At 46.6% G+C, this 21,718-nt stretch overlaps 1 protein-coding gene across 12 annotated transcripts in view; it reads right to left on the bottom strand.

Annotated features, from left to right (window-relative positions):
* The window catches only part of SFMBT1 (Scm like with four mbt domains 1), a 128,063-nt gene extending 118,534 nt beyond the window's left edge, over nt 1-9,529 (bottom strand). For 4 of the 12 annotated variants that reach the window (XM_053219224.1, XM_053219222.1, XM_053219218.1 and 1 more), the window contains exon 1: nt 8,726-8,909. The gene's annotated coding sequence lies outside the window, so the exon portion shown is untranslated. Of the gene's footprint in view, nt 1-7,321; nt 7,784-7,808; nt 8,077-8,725; nt 8,910-9,392 lie in introns of those variants that run through there. The other 8 variants (XM_053219226.1, XM_053219220.1, XM_053219228.1 and 5 more) reach the window with 5 other exon arrangements.
* Between the last annotated feature and the right edge of the window lie 12,189 nt (nt 9,530-21,718).

Raw genomic sequence — 21,718 nt, 5'->3', positions numbered from 1 at the left:
TGCAACCCTCCTCAAGCACTCATTGCAAAAAAGGGAGATCCACCCTACAAGGGAAGGCCACAAGAGCCCACCCAACTCTCCATTCCCTTGTCATGCCCACTACTGGCAACCAGATCTGACAACTGAGTCATCTAAAGCTGCTCTCAGTCCACCCTGGAGACCCTACGTGCCCCTTAAGGAAAAAGCACCCTCCCACCCCTGTAACATCTAGGAGCAGATCTGTTTCCCAATTTATGTACAATGTTATTTGTATTAATAATAAAAACTATGTACATTTTAAATGTAAATATAACTCATCATTGAAGACTGGGAAACCAGCTTTAAAAAGGAAACAAAATGTGGGGCGCCTGGGTGGCTCAGTCGGTTGGGCGTCCGACTTCGGCTCAGGTCATGATCTCGCGGTCCGTGAGTTCGAGCCCCGCGTCGGGCTCTGTGCAGACAGCTCAGAGCCTGGAGCCTGTTTCGGATTCTGTGTCTCCCTCTTTCTCTGACCCTTCCCTGTTCATGCTCTCTCTTTCTCTCTCTGTCTCAAAAATAAATAAATGTTAAAAAAATTTTTTTTAAAAAGGAAACAAAATGGAAATAATAAACATTAATTACATTGAGAAGTTGAGGGGTTCAAATATCATAAATGACCATAATCACAACAACAAAACACTCAAAGTTTTTCAAATTTCTACCTTTAGTTACCAGACTACCTACTCCTGCCCATTTTGCTCAATAATAAAAATGAAAACGAATAAAAAGGAAACTATACTCCTGGAAAGAACACCTATCTACTAATTTTTTTTTTTAAAAAGGAAAGGATGGGGCGCCTGGCTGGCTGGGTTGGTAGAGCATATGACTCGATCTCAGGGTTGTGAGTTCAGGCCCCGTGTTGGGCAGGAAGCTCACTTAAAAAAAACAAAAAACAAAAAAAAAGAATGTCTCATCTAACAGTTTACTCACAAACACCAATGTTTATTTTAAAAAATTAACAAACTGACTCTGGTGTATAAATTGGGCTTTTCAAAATATCTAACTGACAATTCAGGAGCACCAATGATCCACAATAGGGAGAGAATGGTGTAAAAGAGGTGCTCAGTAGTGTCCTAGGGACGGTATCTGTCAAAGAAACTGACACATTCAGAAAAACCTTACTAACTCTAGGAAGCAACTAACCACTCTGATTTCCTTAAGAACTGAGCAGTAAGTTAAGGCACAAAAAAAAAAAAAAAAAAAAAAAAAAGGAAAAAGAGAAAGAAAAGAAAAGAAAAAAAAAATCAGGCGTCATGCCATTGTCAATTTTTCAAGGGTTTCAAGAAAGATAATCAAAAGCAGCCTTGTCAAGAAGGCAGTCGTAGGAGCGGTGATCAAGAAATGCCCCAAAGTATCTGCCCTCTTCCAGTAACAGAGTATTCAGGAGACTCACCCATGTTTACTACACTAATACAGGCATTTAAACAATAAGAGTTAAAACAACAATGAAAGAAAAAATGTACAGCTCTTTAGCCATTCTGAAAGTGCTAACTGTTCAACGTGTAATCCTTAATTCTGTCAAACCTGTTTTCCCTCTATGACTGGATATCTGTATTTCACAAATGCAAAGTTAAAGTAATACAATAAATTTAAAATATAAAGCATTATTTATGTAGTAATATTATTAAGTAGATTATTGAGCCTCTTTAAAAACTCACTAGTTTTCCATAAATACAGAAATGAGATGTTAAATATGGCAAAACCTCAACTAACCGGAACAGCTGGTCAATGAGTCACTGACTAATCATGCCTCTCAGATAGCTGAAGGCCTATTTACAACTTTGAATACGCAAACTTTTTTGGTTAACTGTTCTGGATAGATATTTTGACCCAGACCTACACTGTGAACACGTGATTACACGGTAAGATGTAATCCTAAGACACACAGGGCTCTCTGTTCCACCCAAGTGAGACCCCAGACTGTAGCAACCCCTGCTTCTACACTTTCCCGTCTTCTACCCCGTTGGCACAGTCTGCTTCCATCCGTCTCTGGCATCCCAATAACCAAGTATGTCAGGACCTGGTTCTCCCAGCTCTGCCGGCAACCTACAGAGTTCTTCCACGCAAGATAAACGAGTCCTAGTGTAGAAATCTAGAGGTTTCTGTGACCTCTATTTTACATGCTGTGAAAATACATTTTTAAAAATGTACTTCCTCAAAAAGAAACTCTGATGCACATGCTACAGTACCTATGGATGACCCTCAAGGACACTATGAGGAAACAAGCCATTCATGAGAGGACAAAAACAGTATGATTCCACATATATGAGGTGGCCAGAGTAGCCAAGTTCGTAAGAGGGAAAGCAGAATGGTGTTTGCTAGGGCCTGACAGGGAAAGGGAAATGGGAGTTACTGTCAGTGGGCTCGGAATTTCAGTTTGGGAAACGTTCTAGAAATGGATAGTGGTGACAACTGCCTGCACAACATCGTGAATGTATTTAACGCCACTGAATTGTACACTTTAAAATTGTTCTCTCTAAAAAAATTTTTTTTAAAAAAAGGGAGCACCTGAGTGGCTCAGTACGTTAAGTGTCCAACTTTGGTTCAGGTCATGATCTCACGGTTTGTGGGTTTAAGCCCCATGTGGAGCTCTGTGCTGACAGCTCAGAGCCCTGAGCCTGCTTCAGATTCTCTGTCTCCCTCTGTCTCTGCCCCTCCCCCACTCGCACTCTCTCTCAAAAATAAACATTAAAAAAAAAGTAAGTAACAAATAAAATGGTGAATTTGGGAGCACCTCGGTGGCTCATTAGCTTGAGTGTCTGATGTCAGCCCAGGTCATGATCTCATGGTTAATAAGTTCAAGGCCCACATCAGGCTCACTACTGACAGCACAGAGCCCACTTTGGGTCCTCTGTTCCCCTCCCTCTCTGCCCCTCCCTCACTTGCGCGCATGTTCTCTCAAAATTAAACGTTAAAAAAAAATGGTAAATTTTATGTTATGTATATTATACAAGCAAAATAATTAAAAAATTTAAATATAATGAAGATTTACTTCCTCACTGTGTTCACTATGTTCTAGACAGGTGACATGCTAAGTGATTCTGTGTCTTCTTCATTCAATTACCCCAAGAAGGTTATTTATTTACACACAAGCAAAAATGAGCCAAAATGGTACCTTAAAATTATGATTCCAAATTCCCATATATTGTTTTTCACACAGAGAAAGCATGCTTTACAGGAAATGACCCATTAGAAAGACCACTAGTAAAAATTCAGAGGCCAGAAAGCACTCTAATGTGGGCAACAAATAGACGGGAAAAGAACGCAAAACTAGCAGTAGCTCATAGGTAGCCTTACCACTGAGGAGATGCTACACAGCGACCACCTCAAATGTTTTTTTAAAACTCTGCAGGAGGGGGACACCCGAGTGGCTCAGTCAGTTGAGTCGGACTTCAGTTTAGATCATAATCCCACGGTTTGTGGGTTCAAGCCCCACATTGGGCTCTCAGCCGTCAGCACAGAGCCCACTTCAGATCCTGTCTCCCTCTCTCTGTCCCTCCCCAGCTCGTGCTCTCTCTTTCTCTCAAAATCAAAAAAATGTAAAAGGAAAAAACTATCCAGGGTAACAGAGTGCCTGGATGGCTCAGTGGGTTAAGCGTCCAACTCTTGATTTCAGCTCAGGTCATGATCTCACAGTTCATAGGATGGAGCCTCGCGTCAGACTCTGCACTGACAGTGTGGAGCCTGCTTGGGATTCTGTCTCTCCCTCTCTCTCTCTCTCTCTCTGCCTCTCTCATACGTGCTCTCGCTCTCTCTCATATATAAATAAATGAAAAAAAAAAAACTATTCAGGGGCACCTGCGTGGTTCAGTTGGTTGAGCCTCCCCAACTCTTGATCTTGGCTCAGCTCTTTGATCTCAGCTCCTTCCCTGCTTGTGCAGTCTTTCTCTGTCTCTCAAAATAAATAAATAAACTTTTAAAAAATTAAAACAAAACTATTCAGTGTAAAAAAAATAATTTGGAATCCAAATCAAAATATTTGTTGGTTAACACTGTCAACTGAACGTCAGCATCAGAAACTCTTGAGGTATTTTAGTAGTTGCTAAAGTTCTCTGCCCGTCCGTCTCATGTTGTCACTCCAAGTACGTTAACTATCTTGCACTTGGAACTGCTGACAAACCACCTTCCATCTCTCATCTAAGACCCTCTCCAAACGTCATCTCAGACTAAAACCAACTTTCCCAGAACAAACAGGTACTCTGAACTGCCCTATGCTAAATCAGTTTAGCAACTAACCTTTCTCGAGATTAAGCAAAAGTGTCAAAAAGAAACCTACACACAACACAGTCCACCATTAGAAATGCCACCTCTCCCTGCACAGCCAAATGCCTGACTCTGATGGTACCAAACTTTCAAACCACAAAGTTCGGTACTTAGTATCTTTTAGCACAACATAAAGACTACATCTTTTGTTTTTTAATTACACTCTTGAGTGATGGCCTAAAGACTAAGAGAGCTCAATAAGGTTAAAAACATCCTCTTGGATAAGAGACTAGAAATTAATTATATACAAATCTTCAGGTGCCTCTCAATTACAGGCAAAGGTTTACATCCAAACTTGTTAAAACTTCTGCAGTGAAATCATAATTTTTCTATTAATAACTTGTCTTTGTTCTTATTCTCTCTCCCACTTTTGTAAAATTTAAAAATGAACTGGCAACAACCTGACCACATCCTTTTTATTTTAAATCATTTCCAATGGGGCTAGTACCACTTGAAGAAACAGAATCCTATCAAAATCCCACTCCCTAAAGTATAATGGTTCAAAACCTCCCCATAACCAAAATCCCCAGAGACCTTCGCCCAATTTAACAACTATGTATAAGGAGAAATATTGTTTCAATTGCAAAGCATCCCAGTTAGGTAACAAATGCTACTTACAGAAAGATAACTGCCCGCCCTAACAAAGCTACACCATTTACTGATCATGTGCTCTTTATGTACAAAAATATTTGGCATTCAAAATACCTGCCTACATAATGGTCTGCTTTTTGAATCATATTCATTTATTTAACATGAGCATAACATGAAGTCTTAATAAAAAGGCCAATGAAGTTTTGAGAGTTCACCTGTTCTATAGACTTTAAAGTCAAACGATGTCTGTATCCATACCCTCGTTCTGTAGCTAAGCCCAGTCTATCACCACTGTGAAAGCAAAAGTACCCTACAGAAGCAGCAAGTTACGGACAGGAAAACCATTTTTAAAGAGAAAAATTTAAATTCAAAGGAACAAATATTAAAAGGGGAAATGACCTTTCCTATGTATTTTGTTTCTCATTTTGCATCTTTAGTTGCAACTCTCAAAATTTAACAAGGTGTAAGTTAAACAGTTGATCATGTAAAAGCTGAGAAATCTCTAAAAAAAAAAAAAAAAGGCATACACACAACCAGTGGATCAATTACTAAGTGATGAATTACTGTCTTAACTAATAATGCTATGAATCTTGGAGTAGAGTAACCAAACCTAGCTTAGCTGTTGGCTAGTTAACTGACTGGCTTAGTCACAGAAAACAATTATTCAGCGAAATCCATTTCACAAAAGAAAATCTTTTTCTTTTAAGTTTATTTTTTTGAGAGAGTGCTCGCGCAGGCACAAGTGGGAGAGGGGAAGACAGGGAGGGAGAGGGAGAATCCCAAGCAGGCTCCTCATTGTCAGCATAGAGCCACATGCGGGGCTTAAACTCACAAACCTCAAGGTCATCACCTGAGCCAAAGTCAGATGCTTAACTGACTGAGCCACCCAGAAATCCCCAAGAAAATCTTTGAACTTAGTGGACTATGCCCCATACATCACTACCACAGGCCTTAGGCAGTTCCCAACTTTGTATCACAAAGACATCCTTGCAATAAAAAACACAGGCCATTGTGAAGACTCGACAAGAATTCACTTACAACTTCTAACTCCTCTCCTTCAGAAGAAGAAGAAAATGTACAGCAATATATTAAAAGGCATTTGGGAAGAGTAAGCAAATTGCTGAAGTACTTGCTTCAGTGAAAAAACAAAACAAAACAAAACAAAAACTTCCTAGATGGCTAATACAAAAAGGTATCCTAATCATGTTGAAATAAAAAAAATAATCACACTTGACATAATTTTTAGTTACCTTTTGTTTTTGCTTTCATCACTAAAGTTTTAATGACTGGATAAGCCAGGCGAATATCCTGCATATATAAATCAAGTTAATTGCTGTCATTTAAAAGGTTGTTAAAGCTTTATGCCCACATTCTTTAATTCACTGAACTTTAAAAAATCAATTTTCATTCAATTTTCTCAGCAAATTGTAGGCTTTAAGGAACTGATTCATCTACTAACACCTTAAACACTTACTTGTTGGGAAAGTTCATGATCCATCCTCCAAGCCTACTATCTAGAAATACCTCAGTATTCCAAAAATGGGAAGTAACACACTGATACTGGGCCTGTGACCACAAGGATGCCCAACAACCACAGATCCAAATCTGCAAAGCCCTGCTTCAGCTGAAAAGTGGCCTTCCGACTAAGAAGTTTCCTGGGTCAGAATTTTTTGTTATTCTAGGCAGTAACAACCATTAAGAATTTTTATAAAAGCATTTAGCGTCATGGCAAAAATGACCATAACTCCAGATTTACACACCTGTTGTCCTTTACCTTAGTATCACCCTCACCCTCAAAAGGGTCCTGTTATGAAGCAAAACGCACTAGTGATGCCAGAAGTCAGAACTGTGGTGTCCCCTTAGAGAGAGGGTACATTCCTCTCTTACTCATGAGAGGAATGTAAACGGAGCCCATTGGGAGGCTGAAAATTCTGTGAATCTTGATCTGAGTGTGGTTATCAGGGCATATGCATATGCATTTAAGGTCTTACTGTAAATCAGACCTCAATTTAAACAAATTAAATAGAATTTTTAGAACACGCTGAATAAATTTGTAAATGTCTGTGTTCAAACAATAACTGATATAAAATAATCCTAGGTGTAGCAACTAAGATGTTTTTTCCAAATGTATTTTGATAAAGATGTATGTATATTTATTGTGAGCACTTTTATGTAAAACCTGTCAAAACACAGACCATGATTTTTTTAATCTCTCATTTTAAAAAGTTGCCAAATTTGAGATCTGAAAGCATGCAGAAAGATGACCTATTCATCCTCTGATTTTGCGAATAAGGAAAACCAAATCTCGAGGGTAAGAACCATACCGAGATAAGGCAGCTAGTCAATGACAACAGTAGTAACAGAACTGTTTCCTGATCTTGAGCCACTCCCGTTTCCACCAGGCCGTTACTTTTGTGACACTGTAAACAAATATGAACTCTGGATCTACCTGTGGCCTAGAAGGATTCAACATAGCCTTCAAAATAGCAGACCAACGGGCCCCAAAGTGTATACACAAAGACACGCTCATCTTCCTCCTCTCAAGACAGTTGGCAAAGGATTGATCATATTTTCAGGCAAGCATTTTTCTTGTGATGCAATCAAGTGTGACATCTTTAAAATGTGGTTCAAGAGGAAAAGGTATATGCAGGGATTGGCAAAATCCATCCTAATTCCTTTCAAATCTCTTTGATGGTTACTTGGTTCAGAATACTGTGTCACTAGGTAGGACTCATGAAAACATCACTTGGGGCCGTTCAGGAGCACGGCTTGGAGTGACCCGCAGGGAAAAACCCTCACTGAACAAAAATCTTGTCTCTGCCTTGGGTGTCCTACCCAGCTCCCTGCACATACCAACACTTGCAGGTGACCTGTGCCGTACAGCTTAGTTTTAGAGCCCAGTGAAGAGCTGACATCTTGCTAAAAACTTAACATACATCCTTTCCGCGGGAATTTATTTCTGTTCTCACAAGGCGTTTCTGCTCCCCACAGAGCAGGCCTTGCTTCTCAGGACTCTCTGCTCGCCTCTCCACAGCCTCTTCTTCACGGTTTAAAACGAGACTTTAAGAACAGAAATCGAAACGGTCACGGCCCTCCCGAGCGAGCGGGTCCGGCTGGGGTCGGGCGGCGGGTGCCCGGCGAGCCCACTGCCAGCTCGCGCGCAGCGCCAGGGAGGCCCGACGCACTCCACCACGCCGGCCCGAAGCAACCGGTTGCGGGGGCCGCCGGACGCTCCGCAACAGCGCAGCGGCCACCTCAGCCCTCGGAAGTTCGGACCGCCGCGAGGGCAGCACGTCCCCGGCCTCAGCTGCGGGTTCGCGCCCCGGCCCCGGAGCGAGCCCGGGGGGCGGGTCCGCGGGGGCTCGGCGGGCGGGAGCGCGGGACGCGCGGGGAGGGGCGCGCGGCGGGCCCAGAGCGCCGGGGAACTTGGGCGCCCGCCGGTGCCGCCGCCCGGCCACTTTCCTTTCACGCCCCCGGGGCTGCCGCGCGCCGCGCCGCCCTCCCGGGGCCGCCGGCCGCCGCGGCCGCTCGCCGCCGCGGCGAGGCGCCCAGGCGCGCTCCTGCAACCCGGCCGGCCGGCGCGCGGGGCCGCGGGGGCGCGCGAGGCCGCGCGCGGGCGCCGCGCTGCCCCCCCCCGCCCCGCCCCCGCCCCCGCCCCCGCCCCCAACGTGCCGCCGCCGCCCGTTGGCGCCTCAGCCGGCGCGCCCGCCGCCCGCCGGCTGAGGCGGTTTTTCGTTGGCAAAGTTGCGCGGCCCCCTCGAGGGGGGCGCCGCGCGGTCCCCCGCCCCAGCGCCGCCGCCGCCCCTTCAGGCCGCCGCGCGGGAAGGCCCAGCTGGCGGCCCCGCTTTTTTACCTGCCGGGAGTTTTCGCGCGCGCCCTCGCTCGATCGCTGGCTTTTCCCTCCTCTCGCGCCCGTTTTCTTTCTTTCTTTCCTTCTTTTCGCTTCCCCGCGCGGGCGCTTTTTCCGCTCGCGCCGCCCGCGCTCGCCCGCTCGCGCCCTCCTTCCTGCTGGGCTCGGCGGAGCGGGGCGGCCGGCAGCTCTCCCCGCCCCCCTCCACCCGCGCTCCGGCGGAGGCGGCGGCGGCGGCGGCGCTCCGCGCTCCGACTCATTCCAATATGGCACGGGTGCAGGGCGCATGCGCCCGCGCCCCCCCCCCCCATTCCGCGCTCCTCCCGGCAGCCCGCGCCCCTCGCGCCGTGCGCGTGGCGCCCCCGGGCCGGGCCTCCCCTAGCCGGCCCGCAAGTCTTCCAACCCGGCTGGGGCCGCGCGGGATGCGAGGCGTTAGGGGAGTGAGGGGCCGGGGTCGGGCGCCGCCGTCTACCCCCGCCGCTCGTGCCCCGAGCCACAACTTGCCACGGACATCCCCGAGGCCGTGGCGTGGGGCACGCGGCGGAGACTCTGGCCCCCGACGGCGCGGCGACCCCGTGCGGTCGGGCCCCGAAAGGGAGACGCGCCCCAGGGACCAAGCACCCACCCTATCCCTTCTCCGACCCACGAGGGAAGGACCCTCGAGTCTCACCTCCGGCTGTGCAGGGAGCCCAGTGGTGTCCGCGGGTCGGTCCTGGCGCCCGGGCCGGACGAAGCGCGCCGCTGTCGTCCGCACGTGACCGCCTCCGGCAAGATGGCATTAGCGGAGGAACGGACGGAGCCGCCACCGATCCCAGATGTGCGCGCGTGTAGCAGCGGGAGAGGGCTGCGTCCAGGCGCCTGGCCCACGTCGGGAATCTGTTGCGTCCTTCCGAGACCTGGAAGGGCACCCAAGTGCCCCTTGTCTACGAAGTCGGCCCCGGGCCCCCAGGCGCACTGGGTTTCTCCAGGCTTCCGCAGGAGGCGCCCTGTAAATCCGAGTTTTCCAGCCGCTCGGGGCCCCAGCGAGGGGGCACAAGACGGCTGCCGAATTCGGGCAGGAGAGCTGGGGGCCCGGGGTTGGAACAGAAGCTTAAAGGTGGCTGCAAGCCGGCCCCGCAACCCGAGGTGCCCACAGGCTGTTATGTTCTCCGAGCTCGCCCCTTCCCCAGTGAGCGCAGAAGCCCGTGGGACAACCATACCCCTCCCCTTCTGCTATGGAAAGTTCCCTCCGGAAGGAGTCCACATGCCGCAGAGACCCAGGAGTGTCCGGACTCCCGGGCCCAGGGAGAGGGTCTCGGACAGGGCGCTGATGTCTTCTACCTTTCAGGAAGGAGGAGGCGCCCCCACTGCAAGAACGAGGTTTGAGGTGCCAAACGCGGGCTCAGGCCACTTCCCGCTGACCTCACTACCGTGCTGGGAAATATTACCCCACTTTACAAACTTGCCCAAAGTCCCGCTGCTGGCTGGATTTGAATCCAGATTTTTTTTAACCACCACTTGAAAGACAACTGACAACCAGAGAAAGAAAAATGTACAAATAAAGTATCCATAATACTAGGGAAAGCATAAACCCTTCCATCTATATACATGTCTTTACATAGTTGCAAGCAACCACACATTTTCTTTTGTGTGTGTTACTGCCACTTAACATTTTCTTTTGTTCTTGGTTCATTCTTAAAGTGTGCAGGTATCCTCATCCATTCACTCAGTCTCCTAATATGGTATATTTGGATTCTTTACCATTGTTTGCTAATATGTCCTTTCATTCTGCACTTGGGACAAATTCCTGGCAGTTGAGTAAGCAGGTACAAGGCAGAGGGGTTTTGGTCCACAGTGCCCCAGAACTTTTGCAAAGAGTTGCAGGGCTCATGCTACTACTGCCTCCCAGGAACGAGTGGTAAGAGGCGTAATACACATCTCTAAGCAGTAGGTACCACCCTTTTTTCTCCTGCTTTACTAGTGTCTGTCAGTAGTTCAAGGTTACTTTAGCCTTTCTTAGATGACTTTAAAAATGTTATTTTTTTCATCATTCACTATTCATTCTCCTTTCTGTGAACGATTGTTCATATCCATTCATCAGCTGGCAGACTTGAGCCTCTTCTAACTTTGAATAAGCATTTTTTATATTATCAATATTATTCCTGTATCATCAATGATGCAAGTATTTCCCAGTCTGGTTTTTTTTTTTTGTCTTATTTTAATGTTCAATCTGTCATTCTTGTCCTTTTTTATTTTATTGCTTGAATGCTAACAAATCGAGCTTTCTTCCATCCATCTGATGGTCCATTTTCTGCTAGTCTTCTAAAATCTCATTTTATATTTAATTCTTTGACGACTATCCATCCCAAGTTTATTTTGCTGTGTGAAGTAAAATATGGACTCAACTCCCCACCAGCATCACCAGGTTTTATTGCTTATACAGTCAGCACTTATTAAATAATTTCCCCCTACCCTTTGTTTAGTAAAATCTGATTGGGTCAATCTGTTTCTGAATTCTTCATTTCTTTTTCACAGACCTCACTTTGAGCAGATACCATATGGATCTAACTATTGGTTCTTTAGAATAGGTTCTAACATCTAACAGGGCTGGGCTATATTGCCCTTCATAGAATTTTCTGTTATGCAGAATATCACTTGGTAACCATACTGGTGACTGTGTCCATATACATTCTAGTTAACATATAGGGATTAAGAATGCTGGTTTTGAAGATGGTACCATCCAGATGCAACACTTGCAGCCCCGTGACCTTGACAAATTACGTATCCCATCTAGGCCTAGGGGATATATAAAATGGGGATAAAAGTAATCCCTGCTTCACAAGCTCAATGCCAGGCACATAGTAAATGCTCAGTAAATGTCAGCTGTTGTTACCGATATTTTTAGTTCTAAAAAACCTGAGGTTTTTGCATGGAGTTGCATTAAACCTATGAATTAATTTAAACAGATTAAATATCCTATAAAATGTCATCTTCCCAACCAGGACATGTGCTATCTTTCAATTTATTTGAAAATTTTAAAACTCAGAAACGAGGTTCTTTGTTGACTCCTGCCTCCTCCCACTTCATGACCTCTGAGGAAGAAGAAGAGAGGAGAGCCACAAAGAAGACTTAAAACCTACCACTGGAGAGTCTCCCTTGTGCCCGGCTGGTGTGGGTATGGGTGTAGGCGCACATGCACAAAATCTCCTTTAACCCTTCACCATCCCTCAGGGTAGATCGTGGTGTTCCCTGTGGAACAAGAGCAAACCGGGAACTTCCAGGTCACTCTTAGTGAGAGGCAGAGCTAGGCCACTAACCAGGTACACCAGCTCTTCAACTGCTCTGCTGCTTGGAATTTCAGGTGGGAATCATGCACAGAAGGGGCAGCCCCCAGCAGAGCTGGGAGAAAACTAACTTCTGGTCATGGCACACCCTGGCCTAAAAGCCTCCCAGGGATTTCCATTGCATTTTGAATAAGTCCAAAAGACTGACTTTGGCCTATGAGCCTGGCCCTCCAACCTTACCAGTCACCACTCATCTGCCTTGCTTGCTGAGGTTCAGCTGTGCTCATCTCCTTTCCACCCCATAAGTATGCCAAGCTCCTTCCCACCACAGGGCCCTTGCACACACTGTTTCCAATGTCTGGTACACTCTTTTCTCCTCCTGCACCCACCTTCACATAGCTGGTACCCTCCCATTGTTCCAGTATCTGTTTAACAAGGTGGTCTCCTGAGAGAAGACTTCCCTACCTATCCCACATAAACAGGTTCTCTCTCTCTTCTCACCCTCCCTCCCTCCTAGTTTTTTCTTTACACTTGGTATTTATAATTTACCTCTGTATTTGTCATTTGTTTGGCTTCTGTCACCCTGTCTAATCCCATAGACAGATCTCAGTCCCCCTGAGGGCAGAGATGAATCTAGCCCTTTCCCTGACAGGCAGTGGGTGGCTGAGAGGCTTACTCCCACGTCAGCCAGCAGCATCTAAGACCAGAGGTTGGCACACCCATGAGGCACCTTGGCCATTCCTAACACTGTCTCTACTTCAAATTGGCTCTGTGGGGTAGAGGTTATTCCTCCCATTCCCACTGACCAAGGAGTGAGTGCTTGCTCTCTGTGGGTGTGTATCCACCCAGGGCCTTGTTTTGAATGAGAACATGAGGGCCAGGCCTGGACCCTGGGAACCAACAGAGCCCTCAACTGGGGCTTGGGGCTGTTTTCAACCCCAGAAAAACTTAATTAAGTTCCAAAGCCTGCCAGGCCCTCCTGTCAGGAATCAGCAGTCCTCCATTGCTACTGGGCAGCCAGCACCCTTTAATCAGCCCGAGTGAGACAAGTCACATAATGACTCCCTGTGGCTAATTACCCAGGTGATCAAGTGATTACCACCACCAAGTAACTGCTCACATCATGCCACTCTCCACGGAGGCCTGGTCCACTTGCTGGGCCTGCTGCCCTGGGGGCACAGGCTACTGCCATAGGTTCCCCCAACACCTGCCCTGATCCGCCTCCATGTTTTAGCTCCTGCAAACGCCCCCACCAGGGTTCCTCTCTCCTAGCCTGTGTTGGCATGGAAAAAGCAGTGGGCTTGGAGGCAGACAGCTCGGGGTCAAGTCCAGATTTAGTAGTCACTGCTTCTTTATGGGACTTTCTTTACGGGAGCTTTCACCTCTCTGGACCTCAGTTTCCTTATTTCTGTAAAATGGGGATGAAGCCACCCGTCTGCCTGGGTCCTGAGAATCCAAGGACATAATGTTTGTAAATGCTCTTTGCAAACCGTAAAGCACAACAGAATTGTGAGAAATAATTGGCCTAGCCCCAAAGCCACCTCCTCCAGGAGGCCTCTCAAGATCTCTCCATTTCTTTCTCTGTCTGCCTAAGTCACTTAGCTTGTTTCTCCCCAATTGCCTATCCTGGGAAAGGCACAGGCCTCAGGACTCCATTTTCCATCCTTGAGCGCTACAAGCCCAAGGCTATGTTACACTCATTCCCAGGGGGCCCTCTCTGCCTCCACACCCCTCTTCTCTCAATTGATGGGGGGAAAATAAATTAATGAGCACAGTGTTCTCAATTTTATATTATTGGGTCCTGCATTTTGTTAAGCCTTTTTGCACCTTCAACTTCTTATCTATTAACGAGAGCTCACAGAAACCAAAGGGCTGGGGGTGGGGGTGGGGGGTGGGCATCAAGGACACTCAGCAATGCAAAGGCAACAGGGCTGGAGTTTCTCTTTGGGGTGGCAAAATGTTCTGAAATTCGATACAGTGATGGCTGCACAACTTCATGATACACTAAAAAACGCAAAATTGTACACCTTAAAAGGGCGAATTTTATGGTATGTGACTAGGACCTCAATCAAAAAATTGTATGAGAGGAGCACCTGGCTGGCTCAGTTGGTAGAACATCTGACTCTTGATCTCAGGGTCATAAGTTCAAGCCCCACAGTGGACAGAAAGCTTACTTTAAAAAAAATTGTGAGGAGCACCTGGGTGGCTCAGTCAGTTGAGGATCTGATTTCGGCTCAGGTCATGATCTCGTGGTTCCTGGGTTCCAGCCCTGCATTGGGCTCTGTGCTGACAGCAAGGAGCATGGATATGTCTCCCTCTCTCACTGCCCCTCTCCCCACTCTCTTTCTCAAAAATAAATAAACAGTAAAAAGATTTTGATGTATGAGAAAAGTCTACGAGACAGTCTACAGTGACTGTCACAGAGGACATAAACTGATAACTCTTGGGTCAGATGTGACTTATGTGGTACATTGCTTGGGCAGCACAGTGAGGTTGTTCACAATATTCTTCTTTTTTTTTTTTTTTTAGGTATACTTTGCATATAATAAAATGTACCCATTTTATAGGTGTACAGTTCTCTGAGTGCTGACAGAAGTGACCACCAGCACAATTAAGATACAACTTTCTGAGGGCACCTGGATGGCTCAGTTGGTTAAGTGTCTGACTTCAACTCAGGTCATGATCTCATGATTCATGGGTTTGAGCCCCACATGGGGCTCCATGCTGACAGCTCGGAGCCTGGAGCCTGCTTCGGATTCTGTGTCTCCCTCTCTCTCTCTGCCCTTCTCCTGCTCACGCTCTGTCTCTCTCCCTCTCAAAAATAAATAAACGTGTAAAAAAATTTTTTTAAAAGATACAACATTCTATCACCCCACAAAATTCCTCTCATCCCATTCCAGGGTTTCCCCCACCCACAGGCAACTACTGATCTGATTTCTATCTCTGTAGATAAGTTTTGTCTGTTTTTTAAAAATTCATCATAGAATAGTACTCTTTTGTGTCTGTTTTTGAGATTCACCCACAGTTGTTGGATGCATCAGAAGATGATTTTTTTTTTTAAGTAGGCTCCACACCCAACATGGGGCTTAAACTCACGATCCTGAGATCAAGAGTCAAATGCTCTACCAACTGAGCCAGCAGGCACCCTGATGATTCCCTTTTTTTTTTTTTCATTCTAACGTTCCACCACTCCTTTATTTCAGGTTAAATAATATTATTTCAATCATACAGAATGCCCAAGGAATGGAAGTTCAGCAGCTGTTTATTCTATTGGTCTTCAAAATATTGTGTCCACATCAGTGACATTTCAGTACATACTCTCCAGTATATTTATGTTTTTTAATGTTTATTTTATTTTTGAGAGAGAGAACATGAGCAGGGGAGGGACAGAGAGAGAGAGGGAGACACAGGATCTGAAGCAGGCTCCAGGCTCTGAGCTGTCCACACAGAGCCCAATGCAGGGCTTGAACTCACGAACTTGAGATGATGATCTGAGTCAAAGTCGGACGCTTGACTGACTGAGCCACGCAGGCGCCCCTTTATCTATGTTTAAATCATATTATTTTATGTATGTATACTATTCTGGTAAAACATCACATCTATTATAAAACATATGCAAATATATATTTTCAAAGGGAGTTGAGAAAATATCAAATATTATGTTAAATGATTGTATAATAATGATATTAAAGAAAATCATATTAATGATATCATTAAAGAAAGGAATTGGATTGAAAATGCTTTTTTACATTGCTGAAGTATATGAAGACATACAATAAATTACACATTTTTAATTACACAACATGATTAGTTTTGACATGCAACCACACCTATGAAACCATCAGTACAATACAGAAAACAAATATTTTCATCATCCCCAGAAGTGTCTTCACATCCCTTTGCAATCTATCCCTCCCTCCGTCACCACCTCAGGCAGTCACTCATCTGCTTTTTTAAACTACAGATTCGTTTTGGGGCAACTGGGTAGCTCAGTTGATTAAGCCTCCAACTTCGACTCAGGTCATGATCTCCCAGTTTGGTGGGGTCAAGCCCTGCCTCAGGCTCTGTGCTGACAGCTTAGAGCCTGGAGCCTGCTTTGGATTCTGTGTCTCCCTCACTCTCTGCCCTTCCCGGGCTCACACTCTGTCTCTCTCTCTCAAAAATAAATAAACATTAAAAAAAATTTTAACGTTTGCATTTTTTAGAATCCTATATAAATGGAATTATATAATAGGTTCTGTGTGTGTGTGTGTGTGTGTGTGTGTGTGTGTGTGTCTGAGAGAAGATAGGTACTATCTTCTCTCGTATAGCATGATATTGAGATCCTTTTATGCTATTGCACTTAATAGTTGCTGATTCTTTTTTCTTGCTGAGTAGTATTCCTTGTATGGATATACCACCAATTTGCTTATCCATTCCTTTGTTGATGGGCATTTGGGTTCTTTCCAGTGTAGGGTTGTTATGAACATATAATTATTAATTAGTAATATAACATATTTATGAAAATATATATAATAAAATGTAATGTGAAATAGTAAGTGAATCTGTATATGTAATGTGAAATATATAATATGTAAGTGAAAATATAATGTAATTTTATAATAATGTATATACTATAATTGTATTATGTAATAATATAACATGTATTAAATATATTCTATATATATAAATGCCTTATTTACAGTCATACATATCAAGTATATACACACACACTTATATATGCAAATATATAAACACACACTTTTATTTAACTTGTATGTCCCTAATGGGCCATTTAGTCCCCATGCCTTGTGGTCCTCTACCCATTTGCTGTGGATAGCACATTGAAAAGAAACAGTCACGCAGGCTTCACCCCAGAAAGGCAAATCCTAAGACCTAAGGGTCAGGTTGGGGCTAAGGGCCTGGCATTTGAAGCCAGGATACCAAGTCTCCCTGTGCCGGCCAAGGATTCCTATCTCTGGCTGCTTGCAGCCCAAGAGCCAGGAAGGAGTAGGGAGCAGAGCCAGCTTAGCCACAGAACATTCTCCAGATCTGTCATGGCCCTCTTGGAGGGTCAAAAGTAGGACGTTTGTGAAGATAACTTGCTATTGGGCCCTTGGAAAGGAGTCGGCAGCTCAAGCCCACCAGGAGAAGAGAAGGTAAAGGGAGATGTGACCACAGGCCCTCCTATTCTCTACCGGAGCCACTTGCTGGGCTTGCGCAAACATAGCCTGAATCCCTCTGATGCTCAGGTCCTCTCTCCATACCCTGCCTGCTTGAACTGGAGACCACAGTGTCCACCTATCCTAGCCCTGTGTCTCATCCCCCACCCTTTCCCATGCTGCCATTTTTCCTTTTTTATTTTATTTTTTATTTTTTTTTACATTTATTTATTTTTGAGAAACAGAGTGAGACAAAGCGTGAGCGGGGGAGGGGCAGAGAGAGAAGGAGACACAGAATCTGAAGCCGACTCCAGGCTCTGAGCAAGCGGTCAGCACAGAGCCCGATGTGGGGCTCCAACCCACAAACTGTGAGATCATGACCTGAGCTGAAGTCGGACGCTCAATCGACTGAGCCACCCAGGCGCCCCCCTTTTTTTATTGAGCTACAGCTTATATACAATAACTGTTAGCATACTGGTGTGAATCTATAAAATGTTAACAAGGACATTTAATATGTTTGTTTGATGCCTCTTATAGTAACAGGGCAGCTTAATCTCCCTGATGCACAAAAGCCTCACAGTTACCAGGCCAGGCGCACCAGCCAAAAGCATGGTGCTGCCTCTAGGCCCCCAACTTGGTCCCTGCCTGTCAGCACTGGGTAGATTTGGGAGGAAAGAGATTTCTGCATAATATAGACATAATCTGGGAAAATGCCAATGGATCTTGCTTTACCCAACGGCTTTGTACAAAATGAAGTGTGGTCAATTGAATCCTAATTTTCTCATTACTTACTACGTAATTCCTGAGATGTGTGATCTTCATTCGTGCTGGGTCTTGCTCCTGAGGCCTCCAATTTCCATTCTCTACTGTCTTCATCCAGTCAGGTCTGGAGTACAAAACCTGGGGCAGTCACTTCACTTCCTGATATCAATTACTTTATCCTTAAAATTTGGCTGGTAGCACCCAGGCTGCTGAAAGCCGAGCACTGCACTCAATGATGTCTTCAGCTCTGAGATTCGGGGTTTGAGCTGTGAACACACTTGTGACCATTTAAGAGAAGGACTTTGCTAGCATGTTTCCAAGCAGCAGAGCCAGACTAAAGCACTCATCCATCCCTCCTCTCGTTGATGCCTGCTGTGTGCCTGTGCAGGCTGAGCTGATGCTCACAGACAGGACTGTAACATGCCCTGCACCCAGAGGTGTTCCCAGCTGGGTGAAGCTCTCCCTAGGGTTGGTTCCATGACAGAGGAGCATAGAAAAAGCCTCTCTCCAAGGGAGGAGGCCTGATTTCCTCTCCTGAGAAGGAAGCAGGAAATCTCAGTTGTAACCCAGCTCTGCTTATTACTGTAGGGGCACAATCCCTTCTTTCTCAGGGCCTTCTCTTCCTCTGTGCAGGGGGATGGGGTGGGTGGGAAGGTTGAAGACAGGCTTTACAGACCTTCTCAGTGCCCTTGTGCTGGGTCATGTAATAGATCCAATATGGTGCCAGGGGAAGAAGGGCTGCTGGGGACAGGCAGCCTTGGGTGCAGGCTGTCTTCAAACAGCAAAGTCTTATCTGCCCTTTGTCACAGGACCCCAGAAACCAGAGGATTCCACGAGACCATGTACCTAAAGGTTTTTGTGTGGTGCTTGATTTTTAGTTGGTGCTCACCAAATGTGAGTTCCCTTCTCCCTCCCAGAGGGTGTAGCCCTCACCTGCCCACATCAGCCAGACCCCTCTAATGCAGCAGAATTCTGGGTCCCTGGAGGAGGTCTGCCACTTCTAACAGCCAGGTTCATCTCCAGATGGGGCCAGGGAGTGGGCTCTTTGAGGCACTTGAGGGTTTGGAGCAGAAGGACTTCCAAGGATGAGAAACTGAAATTTGCATACATTGCTATTGGCAGTTTCTTACAAAGTTCAACGTAGACTTACCCTGTGATCCAGTTTCCCCACTCATAGGTGAAGAAATAAAACCACAGAAATAAAAACACGTCCACACACAGACTTGCACAAGAACATTCACGGCACTTTTATTCATGATAGATAAAACAACCCAATTGCCCACCAACTGGAAACAACCCAACTGCCCACCAACAGAAGAAAAGATACCCAAATTGTGGTACACTCATACAATGGAACACTACCCAGTGATAAAATGGGATGAATGAATGTTACACGTGACAGCAAGGATAAATCTAAAACACATTATACTGAGCAAAAGAAGACAGACCCAGGGTGCCTGGGTGGCTCAGTCGGTTAAGCAGCTGACTTTGTTCGGCTCAGGTCATGATCTCACGGTTGGTGGGTTGGAGCCTCACATCGCGCTCTGTGCTGACAGCTCAGAGCCTGGAGCCTGCTTCAGATTCTGTGTCTCCCTCTCTCTCTGCCCCTCCCCAGTTCACACTCTGTGTCTCTCAAAAATAAAATAAAAAACGTTAATAATAATAATAATAATAAAAAAGAAGACAGACCCAAAAACGAACATACCGTATGAGTACATTTACTTGGTGTTCTAGGACATCAAGACCAATCTCTGATGATAGAGGTCAGAATAGTGGTTCCTTCTGGGGTAGGATATACTGACTGGGAAGGGACACAAGTGAATTTTCTGGAATGACGAATCTTGCTCAGGGTCACAATTACACAGGTGTCCATCTGTATAAATGCCGTCAAGTTGCACAGTTATGATCAGTGCACTTTACCGAATGTAAGTTATTCTTCAATAGGAAAAATTAGCCTCCACGGTGTGCCCTTGGGAAGGGGCAGCTTTGGGGGAAAGCAGGTGGTAGCTTGTGCCTGCACACTAGTGCCCTCTCCGTCCACCCCATCCTGCAGGACCCTGGCTGGGAACTCATCCTCCTCGCTCGGGTATCAGTCACAACTGAATGTCTAGCCCACTGGCTGGGGAAGGAGCTCAGAAACACGTATGGAGGGTTTACAGCACGGAGACTCTTACCACTGGCCAGCAGATCACAGCCTGATAGTCTGTCTCCTGCCCTCAAGTGAGCTGGACCACCTTTTGCCACTGGATCCCAGGGCTTTTCTGAGGCCCTTGGATTGCGTGGTTGGGGTGGATCATGAGGGCCAGTGAAAGCCAACTTTGCCGGGAGGTGGTGCTCAGCACAACCCTTTCCTGAGGGCCCGCCCTGGTGTAGGAGACAACAGGGCTTGCCGCTAACAGACCTCAGCAACTGCATCCAAAATGGAGTGACCTGTCTCTGTTGTTGTTGTTGTTGTTTCCTGCCGTGTTTCTCCCCAAGCTCAACCTGTCCCTTCCTCCCTCCACTCATGCGCCAGCCTTCCTCAGACTGCCTCCTACCTGCTGCCTTCTGAGCGCTGGTTCTGCAGGAGAAATGATCCCCAGGGACCCACACCTACACCTGTGCCAAGACATGGTTGTCCTCACGTGGAAACAGACCACACACACACACACACACACATCCCAGGAGGACCCACAGCAACAGGCATGGACTTACAGGTGTGCACAGGGGCTGCAGACATGGCCCCACTAACAACCGGCACCAGGATAGCAGTCACCATGGATTGGGCATCAATCTACTAAATCCAGGGCAATTTCAGTCGAGCAATCGCTTGTGGCCTGTGTCGTATGTATGCAGCACCGTGCTGGGTGGTCTGTCCCCGTGCCAGCTCAGCCAGTCCTCACCACGGCCCTGTGAGGTAGGCAGTAGCCTGCCCCTTTACAGACTGTAAAGCAGAAGCTCAGAGAACAATCACTTGCCTGTGAACCATCTACTCAGACACTCTCCAACATGGCCTCCAAATTGCCTTAGTCAGGCAGAAGGCCCATCCTGCCATCCCCCTTGGCCACCCCCTCGCATGCGGAGCCTTCTTTGGTCAAAGGGAAGTGAGTTGGGACCTCCTAAGAACATGCTTTTCCATCACAACTGGGGTTCCATCCCAACTCTATTTCCCTGGAGCCCTTGGTAGCTAGCCAGAAATCTCCAGTGCTCTTTGTGGGAGGGCATGGGAGAGGGATGGCGAGCTCTAGGAAGAAGTACAGAAACATTTGACACAGGTCCAGGACACTTGAGCCTCTCCCAGCACCTAATCCACATGGAGTTCCCAGGACCTGGGCCCAAACTTCCAGCTGCCCAAAGCCTCTCAACCTCCTGTTCCCAGGTGCCCCTTCACCCCATTTTCTGGAGGCAGAAAGTAAAGCCAGAGATAATGAGATTACTCATCCAGAGGCAGAGGTCCAGGAAAGGTTAACCTTTTCCAAGTGGGTCACTTTTAGGCCCAGGCAAGGACCATGCCAGGTGCATCTTCAGCCAGCCCTGCTGTCAGATGTCAGGGAGAACCTGGGGCCAGGGTGTAGTCTAGGTCCAGCCTGGAGGAGAGGGCCCCTCCAGCAGTTGACCCCAGTCTCCAGGGTCTCCCGGGCTCAGGGAAGGAGCGGAGGTCAGGGGCTGGCAGGCTGTACTTCCTGAGAGGCCTTACCAGACAGCTCCTGCCTCAGTAGACACAAAGACCTTTGGGACCAGGTGCCTCCCACCTCTGTAATCTGGGCATGACCCATGGGGTTGGGCAGAGGTCAGGCTCTAGGGCATCTCCCCCTGCCCCTCCACGTGAGCTGAGTGTGAACCTCCTTGGT

Source organism: Acinonyx jubatus, chromosome A2 (assembly GCF_027475565.1).
Source record: "Acinonyx jubatus isolate Ajub_Pintada_27869175 chromosome A2, VMU_Ajub_asm_v1.0, whole genome shotgun sequence".
In the NCBI taxonomy this organism is placed as follows: Eukaryota; Metazoa; Chordata; class Mammalia; order Carnivora; family Felidae; genus Acinonyx; species Acinonyx jubatus.
Note: the sequence above shows the minus strand (reverse complement) of the source record. Positions and strands in the feature narration are given on the sequence as shown.